The sequence below is a fragment of the Echinops telfairi genome, unplaced genomic scaffold (genome assembly GCF_000313985.2).
Source record: "Echinops telfairi isolate 266 unplaced genomic scaffold, ASM31398v2 ScPeMD7_21;HRSCAF=78, whole genome shotgun sequence".
Lineage (NCBI taxonomy): Eukaryota > Metazoa > Chordata > Mammalia > Afrosoricida > Tenrecidae > Echinops > Echinops telfairi.
In genome coordinates, this window is record NW_022103918.1 from 9850289 (window position 1) to 9870073 (window position 19785).

General features: G+C 38.3%; 1 pseudogene; it reads left to right on the plus strand.

Moving 5' to 3' along the window:
• Positions 1–19785, plus strand: part of LOC101662530 — a 42186-nt pseudogene that overhangs the window by 12911 nt on the left and 9490 nt on the right.

Genomic DNA, 19785 nt, shown 5'->3' on the forward strand with positions numbered 1-19785 from the left:
AGCTGAAGCAGGGAACTGCTAAGGCAGCTGCACCCTGGTGGGACCATCACAAAGCAAGAGACCTGAGAACTGAAAAGGCAAGGTTCACCGAGCCATTTATCCCTCTACCCTTCTATTAATCCCACATGTGTTTATCGGCTAGGTTGGCACAATAAACTAACCAACTTATGTATTGATACATGTAGCCTGGCTTACAAGAAATATTTTTGTTGTTATAACTAACTACACTAATATATTTATAAAATACAATAAACTGCTGAAACACAACACAGCATTTTAGAGACAGTCATTTGGAATCACCTCCTTTGATGGTGTCATCCGGTGTAGTATGTGTTCCCCACATGCCAGCCTCTATCCCTCCACCTCCAATGGCCCCACTCCTGGGATGAATCACAATGTTTCTCCTCTTTAAGGAAAGTCAACGTATTTGTGACACATAGGGCATATTAACAAGAGTCTCCAATAACAGAAGCAAGTGTAGCATTAAATCTCTTTCCATACAGGCCTCACCAACAGACCACATGGGGAATGAAGACTCTGGGGGAGAAGGATCTGGAAGCCCAAAGTTGCCCTCTCTGAACCAACTGTCTACGTGTAGGAATCTGGCACTCCTGCTTGGAAGATCATTTGGAAAAGTGCTAGAACAGCCTTTACTCTAACCAGGAGTATCTCAACAACCTTGGAAATACACAGCGTTCAGCAGACCCACAGAGCACAGCACAAGACAAAATCTGCAGGCATAAGCACGGCCCTCATTCAACATCCTGCCTTCGCCTAGCTGTAGGTCCTGTTCCACAGTTACAGTAATCATTAGATTTAGTATCTGGTCAAAATATCAGTATTTCTGATGCCAAGTCCAATTCTTTCTCCTCTAACCCCCCAAAGGGTGTCAAAATTTATAAGTATGCTAAAATTTTGTTGTGCTAGATACTATTTAAAATAAGTGAAATGAGAATTATAAATATATTGAATATATTGAAACATTACTTATACAACAATATCACTATTCTATTCTTCTTTTATCCCCAGGCACCAATCAACAGCCTTTTCCCAAATTAATATGAAGGAATGTGATATATTTTTAATAGCTATAAAATGAGCCCGCTTATGAACTAACATACAGTAGTACTACTCAATGATTGCTTCTGGAATTGAGCTGAATTAAATTATGATTCATCTTTAGAATATAAATTGATAGTGGGCTAATGTTTTCAAAACTTTTTCTTTTATATGGATTTTAAAATGAATCCATTTTGTTGTAAATTCTCTGGTCATTTCTCAGATAATTCTTCAGAATATTTTTCTTAAACAGTTCACAAAAAAAGTTAAAGTGAAATTATTTTCAATTGAACCCACATCTGAAACTTGAGATTTTTGTTTTCAAATAATTGTCATGATTGTTTCTGTTAGTGTCTATTCTGCAAAGGAATACATTAACTATATATCTACATATCTTTAAGAAAGATTTTTCTCAAGGCAGTGCAGTTTCTTTTTTAAAAGAGTACCTCCATTTCCAAGGAATTAATGTGTTCAATTTTAGCAGACTGAAATATCTTAAATCATATGGCTATTTATTTCCTAAACAATAATATACATTTGTAAAAAGCAGAAAAGGAAAGATTTTATTTTTAATCATTTTATTTGGGGGGGGCTTACAGTTCTTATAACAACCCATACACCCACTGTGTCAAGTGCATTTGTACATATGTTGCCATCATCCTTTTCAAAACATTTTCTTTCTACTTGAGCTCTTGGTATCAGCTCATTTTTATTCCTCCCCCCCCACTCCCTCTCTCACGAAACCTTGATAATTTATAAATTAGTATTATTTTCATATCTTATACCAACTACTGTCTCCCTTCACCTATGTTTCTGTTGTTCATCCCCTCTGGGAGCTGGGGAGGGCTATGTGTCAATCATTGTGATCGGTTCCCCCGACCCCCAGCCCTTACCCTTACCCTTATGGTATTGCTACTCCCATTATTGTTCACAAGCGGTTTATCTGTCCTGGATTCCCTGGGTGGAGAGCTCTTATCTCTACCAGTGTACATGCTCTGGTCTAGCCAGATTTGTATGGTAGAATTGCAGTCATGATAGTGGGGTGGAGGAAGCATTAAAGAATGAGAGGAATGTTGTATGTTCCATCGGTGCTATCCTGCACTCTGGCTGACTTATCTCTTCCTTGTGACCATTCTGTGAGGGGATGTCCAGTTGTCTATTTCGCACCCGCTCCCGCTCTTTTGCATTGATATGATTGTTTTTTCTGGGTCTTCTGATGCCTGATACCGGATCCCTTTGACACCTCGTGATCACACAGGCTGGTGTGCTTCTTCCATGTGGGCTTTGTTGCTTCTCAGCTAGATGGCTGCTTGTTTATCTTCAAGCCTTTAAGACCCCAGATGCTATATCTTTTGATAGCCCAGCACCATCAGCTTTCTTCACCACATTTGCTTATGCACCCATTTTGTCTTCAGTGATCGTGTCAGGAAAGTGACCATCACTGAATGCCAGATTATTAGAACAAAGTGCTCTTGCATTGAGGGAGGACTTGAGTATAGGCCCAATGCCTGTCTGCTACTTTATTATTTAATATATATGTACATAAACCTATGTCCCTATCATTATATATAAATATATTTACATATATACTTGCCTGTGTTTATACCTCTATAAGTGTCCTTTGCCTCCTACTTCTTTGCTCTATTTCCAAAAGTAAGGTTTTGATTCTAAGTACTTTTTTAGTTTTATTTGCACTTCTTCCACATATCGTATAATTCAAGAGTTCTCTCAAATCAAGAAGATATGTACAACCATTACCACAATCAACTTTAGAATGTTTTCTTCTTCCCATGCTCATTATTAATATAATTATGTTTTTTACCAAGCCATTTTATTAGGAGCTAATCTAGACATTATACCATTTCATAGTTCAATTACAAGCAGGACTCGACAATTGCTACAAAAATCAATTTCAAAACATTTTCTTCCTTCTTGAACTACTTGATATCATCTCCTGCTTCTCCCTCCCCTCTCCTTCTCCCTACTGCCATTTCCCCCAGGAACTCTTATCTAGTTGTCGCTATAAAAATGCATAGCAAATATTTAGGAAGGCTACTCACAATGACAAAATATAACAGAGATAAAGCGCGTGCTTCTCTCTCTCTCTATATATATATATATGTATATATATATATACATATATATATGTATATATATATATATACATATATATATATATATAGAGAGAGAGAGAGAGATAACTCAGAAAATATTAAAAACCAGATCTAACCCAAAGTGTGCAAGAGGGGAGTTCAAGTGACAAGGTTTTAACCATTCAAGTAAAATTTATCATTTTAATCTACTGTGGCCATCTCCCCAGTACTCTATGTCTAGTAACCAGGTTATTCCCATTCCTTGATTATGGTTAGAGGGAATCACCGGAAGCTTATCCCCTGTGCAGATCTTGCAAATGTGTTTTGGGCTTCCACTGTTATCCCTATTCCTCTGCAAACCAGAATCTCACAATTTAAGCTCTGATACCATTCCCTCATTCAGATTTGGATTATATAATTTACAATCCTTGGGTCATAGATGTTGGTGTGCTTCCTCCATGTGGACTTAGGTGACATCTCACTTAGATGGCTGCTTGTTTGAAAACAACCCTTTAAGACCCCAGATGCTATTTTATCTGATATTTGAGAACCATTTAATTTCTTTATAACACTTTGCTATAGCCCTCATATCTTCTGACATTCCTTCATAAGGGTGACTATTGAGCAGGACGATGTCACAAGAACTAATTGTTCTTAAATTGGAGCTAGGATTAAGTGTGAGCACCAAATCTATTCCTGAATCTATGGTTTTCATCTACTTCTGGTTCGCCTTAGAGACATCCTTGTTAATTTATGGTACAGCATCTTGTAAATCATCTCTCTGAAGCATAAGGACCCTCTGCTTATAATGTTATTGATTAGCCTATGGTATTAATTTTTAAAACACTATTTAGAAGGGAGGTTGAATATGTGTAGGCTAATTACATATTGCAATACCTGAATTATTCACTTGTACATAATAAATCCTAATGTGACTTGAAGCTATTTACACAAACCTTGAGAGTTGGTTGTCAGGTAAAACTTACAAGAATATTCACTGACAATGTCAATCTCTGGTCTGCCAGAATAATGCATATCGTAAGACAGCAAGTAGGACATTGAAAGAGTAGGTCAATGTTGATTGACCTACTGACAGTTCAATGCTGTTGTAAGCGCTGTCCTCTGCTTCGTCACACATCATGTAATTTCAGTCTTGAGTTCTCAGGTTATAGGTGTGCTTGAGTTTGAGTCTAGTTCACCTAGTGAGGTTTTCACATCCCATCCCTCTGGTGTGGTCTTTGGAACATGTTGTGCACCTTGAAAATCCAGGATTCAATGCCCCAGTGTTCAATGGCACTTGGCCTGGCTTCCAAGGGAGTGACCAGAAACTTGAGCCAATGTGGCTTATTAAGTGCATATTACAAGGCATACTCCCCTCTTAGAGTCTTTAAAAGTATTGTCCGTTTTTCCTTCCTACTAGGAAGTCGGTCCTCCACTTGTGTCTACCAGCAGACATTTACTTGTCTTTTCCCAGACACGTCTGCTCCCTTTCCGTCCTCCTGACATAACTTTCCCATCAGCATCTCTCAGCACTCTGATAGAAATGTCTATCAATCCTGGGGGACCGCGTCATAACTTGGCATGGCAGCCACTAAGGGGTCAGCCTCTCCTCCTTCTCCCTTGAAAATCTGATCCCAGATACTATGAGGACCCCTTTGTCCAAGTGACCTTCAAGATACACACCTACAGGGGTTCACTGGCCCCAATCAGGCTCTCGACCAAGCTGTTTGGCCACACTGGCTGCCAGACTGGATGGTGTGCAAGCCTGAGCCTAGGTCCCTCCTGGTGCCCATCCCCATAGCAGGACGTACATAGTATTTGTCCTTTTCTGATCGTCTGACTTCACTCAGCATAATGGTTTCCAGATCCCTTTGTGTCATGAGGTGTTTCATGGTTTTATTGCTGTTTTTTAGGGTTGTGTAGTATTCCATTATGTGAATATATCAATTTTTTTAAAAAATCTATTGTTCTACTAAATAGGCTATTTCCAACTTCTTGCTATCGTGAAATGTACTACAATGGATACAAAATGTGATACAATGGATACGGGAGAACACATGTCTGTCCATGATCTGTCTCTTACTTCTTTTGAGTATATGCCCAGCAATGGTATTGCTGGGCCATATGATAATTCAATAGCCAACTGTTTTAGGAATTTCCCTTTCTTTTTCCACAGTGGTTGTTCACATATATAAGCCCACCAGCATTTTATAAGATTTCTTCTCTCTCCACACCCTCTCCAGCATTTGTTGTTCTCCATGTTTTGTTTGTTTGTTTTTAATTGGGCTTTGGTAATGGGTGTTAAATGGTATCCCATGGCTGTTTTGACTTGCATTTCCTGAATGGTAAGTGAAAGAGGGCATTTCCTCATGTGTTTGTTAGTGATTCAGGTGTCATCCTTTGTAAATTGTCTTTTGCTCACCTTTTAAGAGGGTTAGATGGATTCCTTTTTCTCAAGCTTATTTATAAAATCACTACCCATGCCAATTTATGGCATTAGATGTTCATGCACTCTATTTTATTCTCTGAACCCATAGAGTAACTAATCAACCCAACAATTATTTTCCAATTTGTCAATGGAGAGATAATGAGTCTTGCCTCTTTTGATGCTGCTAAAAAGGAATCCACTTCAATCTTTGATTCTACAAAAATAACTTCATCCAAAAACTTATTTAAAATCATCAAAGACAATTTTAATGATTTCTTTCCTTATGCATTTGCAATAAACCTAGACTTGATATCATTTATGAATAATTTTAACTTTAAAATCAAGTCATCTTAAACAACTAACCCTCTCAATATAACTCTCCAACAGATGTTAGTTAGTAAATTATGACTACCCTTAATTAAGCACCTCGTAGAACGACAGAAAGATGCCAACAATACAATTTGCCGCCATGATACTGAATATAGAATATACAGTACAAGTATTTAAAATTCTGTTTTTCAATGTACTTTGAAAAACAGAGAATGCTCTTTCACGTTACCAAACTAGAATAACATGAGCTTTATAATCTCAAACATTACTGCCCATAAATTCTTTTAATTTTTAAAATAAGTAAATAGAAATAGAGAGTCTATAGAAAAGGGATAACTAATAAAGAAACATAAAAAATATGTTGAAAAGGAAAAAATAAACAGAAATTACCTGCCAGTCCATGTGGGCACCCGCTCCCCCGCTATGGGGAAGTGGGTCTGTCTGGTTTCAAAGAATTGAACGAGGCTGCAGAACAACGCAAGAGCAGGAATAATTTTCTCCTACTTCACGGGTTCTAATGACGCCGAAGGGAGGAGCTCGGGCCCTGACTGAGCTGGCCGAAGCGGTTGTTCTAGAGGGTCTGAAGCATATTAGTGAAGGTTGTGTGCTCATCAACTTCCAAGCTGGAGAAAACCCTTATTGGAAAGATCACATAATGACTTTGGAAAACAGTGGAAAGTAACTGTAGTGCCTATACTACTTAAATACAGAAACCTCAGAAAATGGGTAGAATCTGAGTGTTTTCAGACCAGCCTCCTGGAGATGATGTTCTCTGAAGAATTGTATCTTGGTTTTGAACTTTGCTCTCAAAGTGGAGTACTTGTTTCTAAAGTAAATAAGATGTTTAAAAAGAAAGTTGGTGTATGTCTAAACAAAAATATACCATTAAAATGCTCATGAACCTCAAAAAAGAAAGGACAGAATTGTTGGCCAGCAACATGATTAACAGTTGAAATGAACGACTATCAGGTAAAACTGGAATGTAGAAAATATTATGTCTAAAAACTTCTGTTCTGTTTTCTCTTCCTGTCACTCCACCCAAAACATTCAGGATTCCCAAATAAGGATTTTCCTTGGACCAAATTCATACTTAATGGTATTTAATACTGAAAGGTATCAGAGGCTCTGAGTCATTGATACTTTCCCCTGGATTTAAAGCACATCTCATTTTGGGAAATTTTGTTCATGATTAATTGCAACAAATGTGGCTAGTGCTCTCTACTTCCTCTCTTTGGTGCCCTGCTATAGACGGTACGTTTCAGGCTGTCTGATCCAATGTTATTAAGTCAAGCTACTTTGCAGGTAGGCATTCCTGACAGAATCTGTCAAGGTAATAAAATACTTATTTTCCTTTTTTTGAATAATGTTTTGGAAGGAACTAAGATGTAAGTTACAATTTTGTCATTTCTGGGTCTGGATTTGCATGACACTCTTTGGCCAGTGCCGTTCTCTTCATAAAGAGAGGCTTGACAGAGATCCCTCAACTCACTGCCATCAAGTGGATACCAACTATCAGCGACACCTGCAGGACAGGGTAGAGCTACCCCTCTGGGTTTTCAAGGCTATAAATCTTTATCGGCACAGAAAGCATCTTTCTCCAGCAACCAATGGTAAGCCACTCTGCCAGCAGAGCTACCAAATGGCACCAAGTAGAGATAGATGTAAAATTAATTACAAAGTATCTATTGGCATAGAAGAAAGGGATCATGGGAATATTCATTATCCTCCCCAATTTTTTATGTTAATCCTTGTGCTAACTCATCCTTCCACTCCTACTACCTACTCCAGTGGTTCTCAACCTCTGGGTCACAACCCCTTTGAGGGGTGGGACAACCCTTTCACAGGGGTCACCCGATTGATAACTTAAGCAAAATTATAGTTATGAAATAGCAAAGAAAATACCTTTTTCTCCTTTTTTTTTTAATTTCACATGCAAAGAAACTAATTCTATGGTTCGGAGGTGACCACAACATGAGGAACTCTAAAGGGCTGCAGCATTAGGAAGGTTGAGAACCACTAACCTACTCAGTCCAGCCTCTTGTAATTTCAGAGTAAAACATCAGTATGCACACAGTCCTTCTTCTCACCTGGCTTCTCTGTCTAGAAAAGGCATACATCTGTAAAATGGAACTAACATTTGCCTCTTCCCAAGAGTTCATCTGAATGAGAATGAATCTGCCTTTCTTAAAAAATTCTGTGAAATAGTAATACACATTGAATGTTTATAATTTGTATGATTCGTTTAAACTTCCAAATTTCATCATTGACATCTGACCTCACCACAACCTCCTTCATTTGGCTCAGGCTCAACAATTCCTGTAGTCAAGGATCATTGCAGCCATCTGATTTCTAAATTGTTGGACTAAAGAGAGGCATGTCCTAGAGCCACGTTTCTCTGCATACTTGTTTATCTTGGGCTTGGTTGGTGTGTTACAGAAATATATTAGACCTTCAATCCCAGGAGGAAACAGAAACTGTGAGAAAGACAAAATCTGGCTGACCTTCGGCAAAAACAGCCAGCCAATCCTGCTGAGAGGCAGCGGCAGCAAAACAGAAGGCGAGGCTGTTGCGTTTTTGTCTTGGAGGGCAACAATGCTTTAAAAAATGTACAACTGTAGAAGGAGTAATTCAGCTACACCTTCCCACTTCATCTGCATTAGGCAGATAACAAATGGCACCGTGTAATCTATATGGGTAATGGTGTCAATGAAAGATCAAGATTATACATGATACTTGCTAAATTTGTTATGCCTCATTAGTGTTGTGGCTTATTACAGGGGTAGCACAATTCCCAGGCATTCCCTCCTGGGCTGTCCTGATGGATAATGCAAATAAAGAAAGGAAAGGCACCGATGACACAGTGCTCACACCACATTTGTCAGGGGCACAGTTAGCTGGATTAGGTACACGCTGCATTTTCTATCACCATCACATATTGATCTGAATTTATAATCACATTCCCTTAGCACTGTGGCATTTTCCACAATCATGTTCTCTCAAAGTAGAGATGATACCTCACCAACTTTTCCAATGGAATATCTAGATTTTTCCATGTGAAAATGCCAAGTGACTAGATAGCAAGTCGCCTGTAGAGAGTTACTACAATGAAAATGTTCAGACGTAAGTTAGGTTTTTGAAGTTATTTTTAACAAGTAGGCGAGAATCTTATTCCAAAGAAAACTCACAAGAGAACAAAGCATTGGCAAATCGTATAGTTCAATTTGATTTTTTACGCTGATTAAAAGTCAGAATCAGTTTGACTCACGTTCTAATTCTAAACACACAGACTTCGTTTATGGATTGGGTGCCTCTCACTTCCTCCTCACGAGCTTCTGATGCCATTATAGGAAGTCATGCTCTCCATGGCCACTTGGAATGCTACCTTAATCTAGTCACAGCCAAGACTGTGACATTGCACGTTCTCTAAGTGCCATCAAAGAGGGTGCCTGTTTTTTGGTTTTGTTTTGATTTTTCCCTATGGATAATATGAAACATATTTTTATATATACGAGTATGTTTTCCACCCACCACCCCATTCCCGAGGTGGTCTGACTGGATTTCTTTCTTTCTTCTTTTCACAACAGTATGTTATTTTCTCTTACTTTATATTCAGAAATTATTGCTAATGTGGGTTGTTGCTATTGAAAGTTCACACAGCAAAACATGTATCAATTCATTAATTTCAATAGGTATCATTCATTGACCTTGATTGTATTCCTCAAGTTGTGCCGCCATTGCTATCCTCCTTTGCCAAATTGTCCCTCCTTATGGACATCCACTCGCTGCTCTCCTTGGCCGCCTATTGAACCTTCAAGTTTCTGTTGTCAGTTGGTTGCCGAACAGATAATTCTTTAAAAGAGCCCAAAATTCAAGCCCAATGTATGACTTCCCTTCATTCCTTTCCTATCCATTTTAAATAATTGCTGTTGCTACTGGTGAGGACCCCGGTGGAGTAATTTGTGTGTGTTCTTTTCATCCCCCAAATATGTTGCCTTTTTGAGTAGAAACTTGGGGTCACAGTGCGCCTGCACATTATGGGTGCTTTTTCTTGCTAGGAGCAATCGAGTCAGTTGGAACTCATAGCAATCCTGTGTGCAAAGGAATGAACCACTGCCTGGTTCCATGTCTGCCTCAAAACCCTTGCAGTTTGAGCAGAGTATTGAAGCCACTGTGCCAATCCATCTATGTCAGGTTGAGTTTTCTTAAAAAGCAAAAATAATGATGCTTCTACATCTATGTATAGAAAAAAATGTATATCAAAAAAGTGGCTCACACAGTTGTAGAAGCAGTGAAGTCCAGCACAGTTCAAGTCCATGCATCAGATGTTTACCTGGAAGCTTCTCCCGACTCAGGTAGCTTAGGCGCGGATGAACCAGGAAGTAGGATGATGAAGCAGAAATATTACAGGCCGGTGGATGTGGAGTTGAGTGAATCCAAGTTAGCAGTCTTCCGATGGCACCTGAGATCAGCAGGCAATATGACAGGAGGTCGATGAACCAAATGCAGGCTCTAGACCCAGCAGGAGAAATGGAGCTCTCCACACCATCTCCTCAAATATCAATTATGACAGAGCCCAAAGGAGATATCATCGAGGCCATGACCCAAGTCGCGGCTTGGTCACAGTAAATCGCATTATGGCACTGATTATATTATATCACTTTATGAGGGAGGCTTCAACTACCAAACCACTAAAAATCCTGGTCCATCTAAGTTGACCAAAAAAACTATCATTGAGGGTCTGTCTTTATCTCACTGACCACTGCATTACCAAGCATGATGTCTTCTCCCGGGACTGGTCCCCCCTGGTGACATATCCGAAGTATTTTAGATAAAGTCTCACCATGTTTGCTTCTAAAGATAATTCTGACTGCATTTCTCCCAAGATAGGTTTGGTTGGTCTTCTGGCCATTAATGGTATATTTAATATTTTTCATCAACATAATAATTCAAAGACATCAGTTATTCTTTGGTATCCTTTTTAAATTTCCAAGCTTTCTTGTGGCTGAAAATACAATGATTAAAAATTAATAGACCATAGGCAAATTTAACAAAGAAGATGAAAAAAATCATGAATAAGAAATGAAATGGGCAACATCACAACAGAATTAACCAAATTAAAAGAGATAATTATGTAATATTATGAAAGACTATACTCAAACAAATTAAAAGACCTACAAGAAATGAACAGATTTCTAGAAACATACTATACATAAATTAATGCAAGCTGGTATAGAAAATTTGAACAGATCAATAACACAAGAAGAAATATATCAAGTCATTAATGAATTGTCCTCAACAAAAAATCCAGGGCCAGATGCCTTTAATGAAAAACTTTATCAAGCATTCAGAAAAGAGTTGATACCAATTCTATGTAGATTATTCCAGAATATAGAAAATGACAACAAATGACCAAACTCACTTTGAGAATATAACCCTGGTACAAAAAAACATGGGAAAACAATACCAGCATAGCAAATTAAAGACTGATTTCCCTTATGAACATCAATACAAAATATTTCAATAAAATTTCTAGCTAATAGAATTCAACAAAATATTTAGAAAACATTGCAGCGTGATCAACCGAGATTTATTCCAGGTATGCAAGAATGATTCAGCATTTAAAAAAAGTAATACAAAATATAAATAAAAAAGAAAAGAACCATATGATTATGTAAACCAATATAGTAAAGGTACTTGACAAAATCCAGCACCGATTTTTATAAAAACAAAACAAAATAGGAATAGAGAAAAAATTCCTCAACATACTATAGGCATACACTCAAAACCAATGGCCAGCATTTTGCTCGGTGGCAAAAAAGGGAAACCGTCCCCTGTGGCGGGGAAACATACAAGGATGCCCTTCAGCCCCACTCTTGTTTAATACAGGCCTGCAAGTCTTAGGCAGTGCAATTAGGCATCAAAAAGAAATCAAAGAGATCCACATTGGCAGAGAAGAAGTAAAATTCTCTCTGTTCTAGATATGTTTCAATATCTAGAAAATCCCAAAATTTTGATTAGTGTTGGAACAAATTAAAAATTTTGGCAACATGGGATCAACATTTCAAAACCTCAGTTTCCTGTATACCAATGAATATCTAAAGTGTTAGCAAGTCTGCATCCTGATTTCACACCCTTCTTCATATAGTCCAATTTCTTGAATTATTTGCTCGACATACAAGTTGAATAAATATAGGGAAAAGATACAACCACTTCAGTATCTGTCTAATTGTTGATGGCTGACTTGTTGCTGTGATGTTGGATATTTTAAATACCAACAGGGTCACCATGGAGGACAGATTTCAGAAGACTTTCTAGACAAAGGCAATAGAGGTAGGAAGACATAGAAATCTACTTTTGAAAAGATTGTACAGTGAAACCCTTAAGAATCCCAGTGGACCGTAGGCCACTGGAGATCCCCTTGCAGAGGGGTCTAGGGGAGGAGATGAGCCAGTCAGGATGCGATGTAACAATGATGAGAAATACAACTTTCCTCTAGTTCCTAAATGTTTCCTCCCCGCTCCCACTACCATGACTCGAATTCGATCTAGCAAGTCTGGCTAGACCAGAGGAGGTACACTGGTACAGATAGGAACTGAAAATACAGGGAATCCAGGACGGATGAGCCCTATAGGACCAGTGGTGTGAGTGGCAAAACAGGGAGGGTAAAGGGAGAATGGGTAGGAAAGAGGGAACTGATTACATGGAACTGTGTGTGACCTTCTCCCTGGGGGACAGACAACCGAAAAGTGGGTGAAGGGAGACGTCGGACAGGGCAAGATATGACAAAATACCCATTTATAAACTATCAAGGGCTGATGAGGGAGGCGGGAGTGGGGAGGGAGGGGAAAAATGAGGACCTGATGCCGGGGGTTTGGGTGGAGAGAAAATGTTTTGAGAAACGATGTACAAATGCGCTTTACACAATTGATGTGTGTATGGATTGGGATAACAGTTGTATGAGCCCCTAATAAAATGTTAAAAAAAAAAAAAAAGAATCCCAGTGGACCATTACATGATACCATGCAGGAATGGGAGCCCCTCATGTTTGAAAGCAATTCAAACATGACTGGGATAAGCTACCTACTTAAAGCAGGTGTGTGTGTGTGTGTGTGTGTGTGTGTGTGTGTGTGTGTGTGTTTGCGCGCGTGAGTGCTATTTAGGCACTATCAATTCAGTTCGGACTCATTGTCAATCTTATGTACTGCAGAATGAAACACTGCCAGGCCTGGCCCATCCTCACGATTGTTATGTTTTGAGCCCATTATTTCAGCTGATATATCAATCCATGTCCTTGACGATCTTTTAAATTGTTTGCATATTTCAGGTTGTTAATGAGCCTTCCTGCAGTTCTGATGCCTCATTCCTCTTCTATAGTAGTCTAGCTGATGTGGAATGAGAGTAAATTTTGAGATCTTCATTTGATATTGTGGCATGCCTCTAAAAGCTTTTTTAAAAAGAGGTCCAAACATCTATTAAGAATCAGAACAAAAAAAACAGGAAGTATGAATATAGGAAAATTGGAACTCATCATAAATGAAATGGAATGCATAAAAATCCATATCTCAGCATAGTGAGCTGAAATGGACTGGTTTTGCTAATTTTGAGTCAGATAATCATATAGTCTATTATGCTGGACATGACAAATTGAATAGAAATATAATTTCATTCATTGTCAGATAGAACATTTGTAGATCTATCCTGAAGTATAATTCTGTCAGTGATAAAATACAATGTGTACTTTGTAACCACTAGTTGAATTTCTAAGTTCTAGACCAGTGGTTCTCAACCTTCCTAATGCCGTGACCCTCATGTTGTGGTGACCCCAATTGTAAAATTATTTTCGTTGCTATTTCATCACTGTAACTTTACTGATGTTGTGAATCAGGCTACCCCTGTGAAAGGGTCATTCGACCCCCAAAGAGGTCGTGACCCACAGGTTGAGAACCGCTGCTCTAGACTTTGACAGATGATGACGCCTATTAAAATGCAATACTTGAAATATTTTGCAAGGTTGTATGTAAGGGCTTTGTAAAATATAACGGGGCAGAAAGAGGTTAGAAATTCTGAGCCCCTACTCTGTGATTGGAAAAATACTTGACTCTCTCATAATGTGTTGTTTAATTTTATCTTCATATCCACACTTTGAGTTATATATTATTCTATTTTCAGTTGAAACCGTAGCTCAGATGCATTCATTTTCTTGTCCATGCTCATATAACAAGTAACTAAGCCCAGATTTGACTATAAATTCTGTGTTCTTGTTTTAACTACATCAGTCTTTAGTAACACTTTGTGCATTGGTTATATCCTTCATTTTCTTAATTTATTTATGTAATAATTTTCAATTCCAAAAGCTATAGATTATCCTTCCCTCAAATTTACAAGTCACATTTTAGTAGTAATTGACACGTAGTCTTCTTTTGAGTTCTGAGGTCCCTAGCATATTCTCTGGCATTCAGAAAATAATCCATAACGTCTTATGATTTTTAAGTGAATTGAAGACCGAATCTTTGTGTTAACCTTTGCACAAGTGCTTACCCTATTTTTCAGTGTGGTCTTTGCCTGAGGATAATGTTCTTGTTAAGAAACTGACCAAGTACAAAGCCTTGATGTATTTTCCTATTGTATTTATTGCATTTCTCTGCCCTGGAGTTTATGTAAGTGAAGTCACTAGAAAAATTCACTTCAAAAGGAATTCTACACTCAGATATGCTTCACAGAAATCAAAGTAAAATGAGAATTTGGTCTCTAATGGCATGAAGAGAGTCAAAAGAGTTACTGGTCGTGTAGCAGGCAATGTCTGGTGAAAACCCAAGTATCTATTCCCAGATCTTTAAAAAAGAGTAAGTGGATTTTGTTTCACTTCAGGAATTTTTTGCTGATGTGGATAATGCACAAGGGAATAAGAACACATCCTGGTCCAATAACATCTGATTTTAAATCATGTTCTGGTAATGTAGAGACATAATTTTGAAGCTATGTTTTCATCCTCTGATTTTCTCATGCGATTTATCTGTTATATATTAGGAAACAGATACAAAGGAGTTAAGTTTCTACAGCACATTCTGTTTCTATTGCTATCATGCTAAGTTTTAAATGCAATTGTTTTCAAACGCCTTTTAAATAACCTTAAAACTATATAACTACAAAGTCTCAAACATTAACACCTGGTTTCCAAACTCGTCTTTGGTCATCAGCTTTGATAATTTCCTCACACTATGATTGGTAACCAGAGTCTTGTTCTTTTTATCGGATTACTTAACTGCTTAAATATACCAAGATCATTTTTTAAATACTTTTATTGGGGGCTCTTACATCGCTTATCACAATCCGTACATTCATCCAGTGTGTCAAGCACATTTGCACGTATGCCACCATCATCATTTTCAAAGCATTCTCTTCCCACTTGAGCACCTGATATCAGCTCCCCATTTCTTCCACATCCCTCCCTGGCCTACCCTCCCTCACGAACCCTTGACAAGTTATAGATTACTTTTTTCCATATCTTATATCATCCTCCGTCACCCCTCACCCACTTTTCCATTATTCGTCCCCCTGGGAGGAGGTTCTAAGTTGATCCTTGTGATCGATTCCCCTCCCCAGCACCCTCACCCCCACCATCCTCCTGGTATCTCTATTCTCCTTTTTGGCCCTAAGGGATTTATCGGTCATAGATTCCCTGTGTTGCAGGCTCTTATCTGTAACAGTGTGCCTGCTCTGGTCTAATCCAATTTGTAAGGTAGAATTGAGGTCATGATAGTGGGAGGAAGGAAGCACCAAAAAGCTAAATGAAAGTTGTGTGTTTCATCGGTGTTATACTGCACCCTGACTGACTCATCTCTTCCCTGTGACCCCTCTGTGAGGGGATGTCCAACAGTCTACAGATGGATATTGGGTCTCCACTCCATGTCCCCCACATTCACCTTGGGTATGATTTTGTTTTTGGTCTTAGATGCCTGATACCTGATCCCATCAATACCTCATGATCACACAGACTGGTGTGCTTCTTCCATGTGGGCTTTGTTGCTTCTGAGCTACATGGCTGCTTGTTTATCTTCAAGCCTTTATGACTCCAGATGCTATATATTTTGATATCTGGGCACCATCAGCTTTCTTCACCACTTTGCTTATGCACCCGTTTTGTCTTCAGCTATCATGTTGGGGAGGTGAGCAACACAGAATGCCAGATTGTTAGAAGGAAGTGTTCTTGTGTTAAAGGAGTACTTGAGTTAAATACACACACACACACACACACACACATGTACATGCCTCTATTTAGGCCTCTATAAATGTCCTTTTCCTCTTGCTTTTTTCCTCTATTTCCTTTTTACTTCCCTCTTGTCCCCATATCATGTTTGGCCTTCATTCGGTTTAGTAATTCCTCGTTGCTACATTACCCTTGATTGAGCACCAGTAGGCATCCTACGACCTTCCTTCCATTGATTTTAGTTCACTTGTTTTTCCCTTGTCCCTGGCTTGTATACCAAGATCATTTAACTACACTCGATCTTAGCCAAAAGGCCGAGAAGAGAGCCCAAGATTATTAAACTGGCAAAAAAAAATAGTAAAATTAAGAAAGTCACTTGAAAATTTTCCATGTTTAAAAGTGGTGGCTAAGCTAATTAATTTTCTGTGCAAAAGTTATGAATTTATTGTACAATGTAACTAGTATTTACCAATTAAGCATTGTGTTATATCCCTGATGGATCTTCTCCCTTTGGCGAACATCTTAGCTTTTACATAGTAACAGCCACTTCTTATCAGTTTTTATATTATTTTAAAAGAATAGTCTCAAATATATAGTCTTGTATCATATAAATTTTCATATGCACAGTTAATAAACTGTTTTGTGCAGATTATTATTTGTAAAGTTTTTAAATTGTAAAACTTTCTCAATAACGGGAGCATTATGTTGATTCACTTTCTGAGCAAACTCCCTGCCCTTCTAAGACACCACAATATTTTCTATCATTACTCTGTACCACTAGAACCTCCCCCTACAAGAAGTTGAACTCCAAACCACATTTTTAAATAGTGCAATCCCTCACAGCCATAGACAGCTCAAAGTTAGTTTACTCACAAAATAACGGAAGATGTGTCTTCATATCACAATCATGCTAAAATTGAAATGCATGTTAAAAATGTCATGTTGAAAGGTGTGTGCCATCATTAAATTGCAATAAGAATAATTTACATGCATTATGTTCTCAGTGAGCTAGTTGTGAACATCATTATCTCATTCTTGAATATGCTGAGATATGTTGTCATATTGACTTAAGAATATTACTTGAGCTACCTTCTTCTGTGCTTCAGATTTATTTAAACAATGACAGAAAATTTATTTAATGCACACACTCAATAATGCCCTGAGAATGCTTTTAGTAACATACAGTTCTTTAGAAAGGTTCCAAGAATTGGTAGAATATGAATTTAAATGTTTTGTTGGAGGTGCTCATTTATCTATGTGAAAGAATCTCAAAGAAGCAAACTAACTGGAATATAATCCATATTTGTACTCATTCCAAAGAAAAGTGACTCAATTGAATGCAATATCATTAGAATCACAAAAAAGTAAAATTTTACTGAAGCTGATTAAAAAATGGCTACAGCAGTGAATCAGCACAGAACTACTGAGAATTCAAGCCAGATTCAGAAGAAGACATAGAAAGGGATAGCATCACTGCTGTCAAATGGATCTTGACTCAAAGCAGAAGATATCAGAAAGATGCTACTTGTAGTTTATTGACATGTAGAGACTTTTACTGTGGGGTGGTGGGTCATGCCAAAATATGAATAATATGATGAATAAGGGAATTCCAAAGTGTACATTCTCAGTATCACCTTGATCTGTTGGAATGGCTGCCTCTTGTCCTGTGTACAAGTTCTGCATGAGCCGCAAGAGGCAGTCATTCAAACAGAACCAGGGGATACTGAGAATTGTCAACAGGAAAGGGGAGAATCAGGATTTTATCTATAAGTATTCAATCTGTATGCTAAACGAGTAACCAGAGAGGCTGGATTATATAATGAACGAAGTGGCATCAGGTTTGTTATTAACAATCTGCAGATGATATAACCTTGCTAGCTAAAAGTGGAGAGAACTTGAAGTATTTCCGAATGAAGATCAAGGATTACAGTCTTCCGTATGTAAAGAAAACAAACATCCTCAAAACTGAACCAGTGGGTGATGTCATGATAAACTGAGAAAGGATTGAAATTGTCAAGGATTTCGTTTTGCTGAGATACACAGTCAATGCCCATGGAAGCAGAAGTGAAGGGACCAAATGCCACATTGCATTGGGTAAATCTGCAGAACAAGACCTCTTAAAAATGCTGGTAAATAAGAATGGCAATTTGAGGACTAGCGTGCACCTGACCCAAGCCAGGGAATTTTTAATCACCTCATAGGCATGTGAAAGTTGACATTGAATAAGGAAAGCTGAAGAAAAATCAATGCATTTGAATTATGTTTTTGGCAAAGGATTTTGAACTGTTAGAAGAACAAACAAACTTGTCGGCAGGAAGGACAGCCAAAATGCTCCTTAGAAGCAAGGATGAAAAGACTTCATCTCACATACTTTGTGCATGTTGTGAGGAGAGACTCTCAGTCCCTGGGAGATGACGTCATCCTTGGTAAAGTAGAGGGGCAGTTTAAAGGGAAGACCCTCAATATGATAGATTTATACAGTGGTTGCAATAATGGGCTCAAACATAAGAACAATTACGAGGATGGCATTTTGTTCTGTTGTACATATGTCCCTACTCAAGGGCATCTGATAACAATATGCTTATGAAAGCTGGGCCATGCACAAAGAAGACTGGGTAAACTTAATGCCTTGGAATTGTGGCACTGGTAACGCATATGGAATATAGCAGAAGAATGAACAAACCTGTCGTGGAAGAAGTACAGCTGGAACACTTCTTAGAAATGAGAATGATCTCACATAGTTTAGTACTGGGAGGGACTGTTCCCTTGAGAAGGTCCTTGCTGATCAGGTACAAAGAAGACCCTCAATGAGATGGATGGACACAGTGGATGAACAATCATAGGATGATTTGTAAGAATGGCATAGAACTGGGCAATTTTTCTTTCTTTTGTACAAAACGGTTGGGTTTTTTTGTTCTACAGTTTTGTCTCACTCTGTCTGTGACTCCATGTCAGGATTCCAGTTAGAAGAACTAGTAGTGGTAGCAGGCCATCGTCTAGATCTCCTGGTCTCAAGGGCATGGAGACTGGGGTTCCTGTGGTCACTATGAGTTGGAACCTACTTGAAGGCACCTGCCTTAACACAACAGCAGTTGTTTACAAGAAGCCATAAACATTCTGTGTTTACAAGAAGCCAAAAACATAATTCAAACCCCTTTCTTTGGGGTTTTTTATTCAGTAATCATTTCTTTGGGGGAGTATTTTGGTTTGAACGGATCTCTTTAGTTTTTAATGGCAATACCTATTAAAAGTTTGATGTTTCCATTGCCTGAACAACAACTGTAGCTCTATACATAACCCACTGAAATTTAACACTTCAACTCCAATTATGGCTAAAATATTGAAATCAATATATGAAGATACATAGTTCACAGTAGCACTAATATGAACTCTTTTATTAATATGCCTTAGCTGGGAATTTACTGTTTAATTTCCCATGCAATAGTTTGTTCTATACAGTGCTTCGTGACATTGCATTCCCCACAGTGTGTTAGCACCCTCTCCCTTTCTACTCTGGGGTCACCATTTCCTTTCATCCAGATGTTCAGCCCCTTCTCATCTTTGTTTTTGGGCAACATTTGTCCTTTTGATCTTGTTTATTGATTGTTCTAAGAAACATGCTTCTCCTGGGTGTTACTAGGATTTTGCTATTTATTTGTTCTTAATGG